The sequence below is a fragment of the Lolium perenne genome, chromosome 4, assembly GCF_019359855.2.
Source record: "Lolium perenne isolate Kyuss_39 chromosome 4, Kyuss_2.0, whole genome shotgun sequence".
NCBI lineage: Eukaryota > Viridiplantae > Streptophyta > Magnoliopsida > Poales > Poaceae > Lolium > Lolium perenne.
Genome location: NC_067247.2, coordinates 262305209 through 262311439, shown reverse-complemented (window position 1 = coordinate 262311439; position 6231 = coordinate 262305209). Strand labels below are relative to the sequence as shown.

The window sequence follows — 6231 nt, the reverse complement described above, 5'->3', positions numbered from 1 at the left end:
TTCTATGGATTTGTATGCACATGTTTTAATTATATATGACTTGTTCTTAATTCGTAGTTAACTTTGAGTTGAAAATTCATCATTAGTTAGGCAACATAGAAAATTTAGGGATCCCGTTTTCTCCGTCTGCTATGGTCACAATCCCTAACATCTTATAACCTTCTCTCTCTCCTCTCCTAAAACACTTTTTTGGGATTCAGTTTTCCTCCTTCTGTTGGAGATGCTCCAAGGGGAACGAATAGGAGGCCCCATTGACCAAACTTTAATTCCATCGGTGACTTACCTTTTTTTTTCTCTCTTTTTTGGGTGGTGACCTACCTTTTTCTTCAAAGGATCAAAATTTAGGGCTCCTTTGGTAAAAAACAATGCTATATGACTTTTGGAGGATTACAATTCTTAGGATTCCTTTTTACAAAGGTCGTTTGATTCACAAGGTTACAATCGTTTGGAATTCGTTCAGAGGACCTCTTTTTACAACTTTTTTGATTCTGTGTGCAATCAAACACTCACTGATCTAAAATAATGTAGTTTTCTAATCTTGTAGGATTGAAACAAACCTTTTTATTAAAAAAGATTAAAACAGACAAGTCTTTCCAATTCTACATTTTCCTATTCATGCGTTCTCAAAATCATGTGAATCAGTAAAAAAAAACATGTGAATCAGTTTTTTTTTTTTAAAACATGTGAATCAACGGAGCCCTTTTTGTGCTTGTAACTTGTAAAAAAAAGCTGGTTAAGAAAATTTTGCCAATGTATTAATAAATTGATGTTTATTAATAAATTGGTGAAATTTTCGCAAAAAAAAAAAAGACCAAGAAGGAAGATCGAACCCATGGTAGGAGTATATACCGTGGCGCTATAGACTGGTCCTTAATTTGGGAGCTGATCGTCTAATCGCGGGATGAGATGGTCCTATTCCTATCGTTCTTCCATGGGACATGCCAGGGCTCCATTCTTTAGCTAGCGCACTTCTTCTCCACCTAGGGGCGATGACTGTGCGAATGGTCTCCCCAGCCAGAAGTTCTCCTTTTCTTCTGTTCAAACTGAACTGTGAGAAGATACGCGTGACTTTGATCTCCACACCCTTTGCATATTTAGATTACCAACTGTGCTTTCACAACAGAAATCAGAGTGGCGCAGCGGAAGCGTGGTGGGCCCATAACCCACAGGTCCCAGGATCGAAACCTGGCTCTGATATATTTTTTTCTCGGGTATTTTCCGTTTTTCTTGTTTTGCCCTGTTCTATCTGGATATACTACTTCTTCAGTACCACGTACAAAGAGAAACAATCGCATGCGAGTGCAAACCTTTACGCTGCCGGCCGGCATACATACACATGCTCTACAGTCTACATGACTCATGACTCTGTTTTCTTCAATCTGATCGCCTATGATCAGCGTAAAGGTTTGTAGTAGGTATATACGTATAAGCTAGGCTAGCTAGTATTTAACTCATGCAGACAACGCGCGTGTATAAAACCAACCTTGATGCATGGCCGGAGCGAGCAAAACGATCCCGTCGGCGGTGCTCGGCCGGCCGGGCTCTCCACGCGCGGAGCCGGCGTTCGCGAAGGTCGATCGGCCGCCCAAGTTCCCAAACAGTCGTTCTTCCTCCTCGTCCCTCCACGGCCTTTTCCCGTTTGCTGAGGCAGACATGATAAAAGCAGAAAGCGGCGCAGACGCCACCTCTGCAGCAGCGGGCAGTCCAGGGGACACAAGCGATAAGCCGAGCCAGGCGAGACAAGACTCGCTGCCGCTTCAAATGAAAAGCGCGGCGTAACGCTGATCGCCCTTGCCTGCGCACACCTGCTGAAACTGCCCGGGCTTCTTTCTCCGCCTAGGTCTTTGGGACGACGACTGCGCGAACGGTCTGCCGGTGACAAGTTTTCCCTTGCATCTTGTTACTAGATTGGAGATAACTGAAGACCAGAGTCCACCGCCTTGAGAGCTGACCTGGAAGTACAGACGAAAAGATGCGTGATTCGATCTTCTAACCGTTCGGGCGAGGTACTCACCAAGTTCAAAAGAGAAAATATGTTCGATGCACTAGCTACGACCATTGATCAGAAAATCTCATGTTAATGCATGTTTCGAAAACATTTCTTTAAAAAGTTTATTTTATTCTGAAAATTATCTCCACCAGTCTTCACAGGTTGAACAGAACTTCAAGGAGTTCATTCCCTGCCGCGTTCGTAGTTCCCTTCCCGGAACAGGGAGTGACAGCCACAATTTGATACACTCTGCAGAGGTACGTTACTTTTTCCATAAGAGAACTTATCCTTCATACCAATCGAGACGCGTTTCTCGTCCACACTTCCTTGGTGTGGGGCCAAGTGTAAGATCCAAGCCAATCACTGCCTTCTCCGCGACCCTGCATACCCACCCTTTTGTCCATCCGTACATCCCCGGTAGACATCTCCCGAGCATACGGCTTTACCCCTGATGTACTATGGACAATCCCTCATAGATGGTAGAGCCTCTCATCCATACAGATGGGGATTTTAAAGGATTTCTCAACCTACTGCGGTGTTATCCCAACACCCAGCCATGCCCTATAGTGTTCGTTGATATGCAAGAGGGAAAAGATACAACTGACTTTCCCAGAGCCATTATAGATCTCATGGTTAACGTGAATTATACGACGCTACAATCACTAGACGACATTGGTGATTAGTGCTATATTAGTAGAATCCTTGCAATGGAATCTCCACCATATCGACACATACCATGAGTCCATTGCCCACCACATAGTCATATTCATAATTGGAAAACTATTATTTGATTTTTAATGCAGGAATGATAAGTATAGTACTTTTGCGGGTAAATTGATATAAAATAATCAAGATGACATGAGCAAGAGTGAACTTGCCTGGTGACTGCGAGATAGTGCAGTTCGATGTGTTGGATGGAATCTGGACCTCGGGTTCTGTAAAGAAGCATCATTTTCCGGAGAACAATGTTATAAAATCCAAATGATGCATGCATGAGTGCATTATTTCATGTTGAATCCCTTATCCCGGATTTAAGATTTAAGGTTGAGTTAAGTATTTGCCTTTGGTAATAATTTTATAAATTCTTTAAATCCTTTAGCAGTGTTTTCTTTTCTAAAAAGAAAAGGATTTAAGAGTAATAGAAATTTTCCTTTGGAAAATATTTATTTCAAATAAATAATCTGAAATAATAGAGTTTTCCTCATTTTTGGAAATAAAAAGGAAATTTGGAATATTGAGATATTTCCTTTTTGGAAAATCTTAATCTTTAAAAGAAAAGACTTGGAATAATAGAATTCCCTTTGAAAACATTTGAATAACAAATATTTGAATTCATTTGGAATTTTCCTTGATTTTAAATCCAAGGAAAATTGCAAATTTAAAATTCCACGTTCATATTTAAATTCAAAAATTTCAAAATTTTAACTTTTGTTATATATTCCATTTTTTATTTTTTCCTTGTTAAGAATAATTTTTAATTCATTAATTCCATTTTTCTTAGATTTTTAGAGGTATTTATCATTATTTAGAATTTGGTAGAATTCACAGATTATTTAAAAATGAAAAAAGACTAAAATGCCTCTCTCTGGCCCAATTGGGCCAGCCCTCTAAGGCAGCCCGTTTGGCGAGACCACCTGGGCCTGCCCAAAATGGTTCGGTGGGAACCGAACTCGTCGGCCCACCCCTCACTTGTCTCTCTCTCACTCGCTAACCCTAACCCTCCCGCGACATGAGGCGATGTCGCCGTCGCCATGGCCGCCGCCTTGCTTCGGCCAACTCCGGCGGTGCTAGGGCTCACCGTGGGTCTCAATCGACGCAATGCGTGACGGCGCGCCTCCTCATCAGCGTTGATCTGACTCCTTCTTCCTCGACGGCTCGTGTGCGTGCTCGACCCTCGTAGATGCCGACAGATCCCTTGGCGATCTCCGCCGATCTGCACCTCCTCGCCATGCCTGGGCTCTCGCCGCCTCCCACGCTGGTGGTGCGTGGTCTGGCACTGGCCGCGGTTTGGCGCCGCCGTGGCTGGCCATGCCACCGTGCCGCCATGATTGCCTCCACGATCTTCGCCGGGTAACCTTCTCCTCTGCTTCTGCCACCTCCTCTACTCCATCCTTCTCGTCTACTCGAGGTGTGCCTATTGCTCCCTATGCGTATGATGCCGATGTTGTGTTGCTGTGCTTGCTGCCTAATCCTACTGATGCCATGATCTATCCTATCCATGCTTTCTGGTGCTATGCTATTGCCTGTGTAGCTCTTGCTGGTTCCCTGTGCTAAGCTTATCATATTGGTTCATGTCCATGTGCTGCTCAGTTGCTTACCGGTCCTTGTTCATATGTTCTATCCAGTTGTGCTCCTCTGCTATGCAATTGCTTTCTAATGGCCTTGCTATTGACCTAGGTTAGCACTGCTGACACTTGTGGTGTCAGTGATGCTCATCTATGCCCTGTATACGCTTCAGTTGATCCAATTCTTGGATCACTGCATGCTTGTGAGACTCCGCTATGCCTAGGGCTTGATCTAATTGATCCATTTGCTCAATCAGATGCTAGTGGCTAGCTACTGGTTTAATCCTTGGCTAAATGAATGGCTTATGCTAGCTTATGCTGTGGCTTCTGCTTGCTCTAGATGATGCACAAGTGTGTATATGTGCTGATGTTGCTATCCATAGCTCATTGGACAAGATCCAATGGCTAGGATGCAATGGTTCATGCTGTTGTTGCCTCTCAGTGATGCTATTGCCTTGTTCATGCATGGATTACTGTGTATGTGTGCTTGGGTGGTGACAAGGTATCGACTTGTCAATGCCTACAGATTGTAGACTAGGGTTTTAGTAGGAAGTAGAGGGCAAGTAGATCTCGAGGGTTCAGCCGGAAAGGTACTCGACTGCTAGAAAACTAGGGTTGTGCTGACCATGAAATCGATGCCCTCTTTCTCCCTCGACTCCCCCTTATATAGGAGGTAGAACCGAGGGTTTCATGATGTACAAGTTACAAAGTCCGGGAGACTCTTTGAGTTTGTCCTGTAATAGTTACAAGTCGAGTATTCCTAATACAACTCTATATTTCCAAACTATCCCTTAATTGGGCTTCCGGGCTTCATACACTACGGGTCGTGGGCCTTTCGAAAACCCCGGGTACCATCTTCGGCATGCCCATTGGGGATGCTATGTTAGTAGCCCCCGAGATTTTGCTTGAATCGAAGAATCAGGGAAAATCTCCATCTTTATAATTATCACATGATTTCTTCGAATCAGTAAATAGCTTTCATAAAACAATCGTATATTGTACAGGGATAACGGTAATTGGGGATGATTCATCTGACGGACCAGGTACCAGTTAACTGCTCTTGTGGCAATCCCACAAAAACCTACTTCAAGATCACGTCCCTGGACATGATCTCGGGACACTAGCGTAATTCGACATGTGCCGCTTAAGGTCTTACCAGATGTCGAATTCCAGTTATGTTTTATCGGGTACCTAACGCGTCCGTTAGGATTTTTCTTCGTATCTGTTGATACGGAAAAAAGAAGCAAAACACAGTCAGAGGCGATGCCACGCTGCGCAGGACGGATCCCGGGGTCTTACCTTCGCAAAGTTCTGCGGCATTCAGAGATTAAATCGCGACTGAGGCGCTCTGAGAATATATTGTCGATTGCCTTTTTCGGCTGCTGGAATAGCACATTTATTCGAGTCGACGGATGACTTGTATTTTGTTTATTTTTTCCACCTGATGGGAGTATATGAAGAGTTATTCCATAACTCGAACATATGCTCACTATGTATTTTTAAATTTCATCGGGTACGCGACCAGCGTTCCCGATGGGAGTAGCCCCCGAGGCTACAACCAAGTGCTTGTACTTAGTTGTAGGCTCACCTTTTTAATGCTGCTATCGCTATATTGTCAACTTCCACTGCTTTCATCTTTATCGGGTGCGCGACCAGCGCTCCCGATGGGAGTAGCCCCCGAGGCTACAGTCGAGTATTTATACTTGGCTGTAGGCTCAATTATTTTGTCTTTTTTGAATCATCTCCTTATCAAACTCCTTATAAAAGTAGCCCCCGAGCATTTGAGCAAAAACTTGTATTTTATCAAAATCTCCCGAAATTCCCAATAATACTCTGCTGTCACCAATCCTCCCAGCACTACAGCCGAACTTTTTCCATGACGTCAGTATTGACGATAGCCACGATCGCTGTATTGGGAAAACGCGAGTTCTGTCCTGTCACTGACTTGTGGGGCCG

At 43.9% G+C, this 6231-nt stretch overlaps 1 non-coding gene across 1 annotated transcript; it reads left to right on the top strand.

Annotated features, from left to right (window-relative positions):
* Positions 1-1125: 1125 nt before the first annotated feature.
* Positions 1126-1197, top strand: TRNAM-CAU (transfer RNA methionine (anticodon CAU)). Its single transcript has one exon. It is a non-coding gene; the product is annotated as a tRNA-Met (tRNA).
* Positions 1198-6231: the final 5034 nt, after the last annotated feature.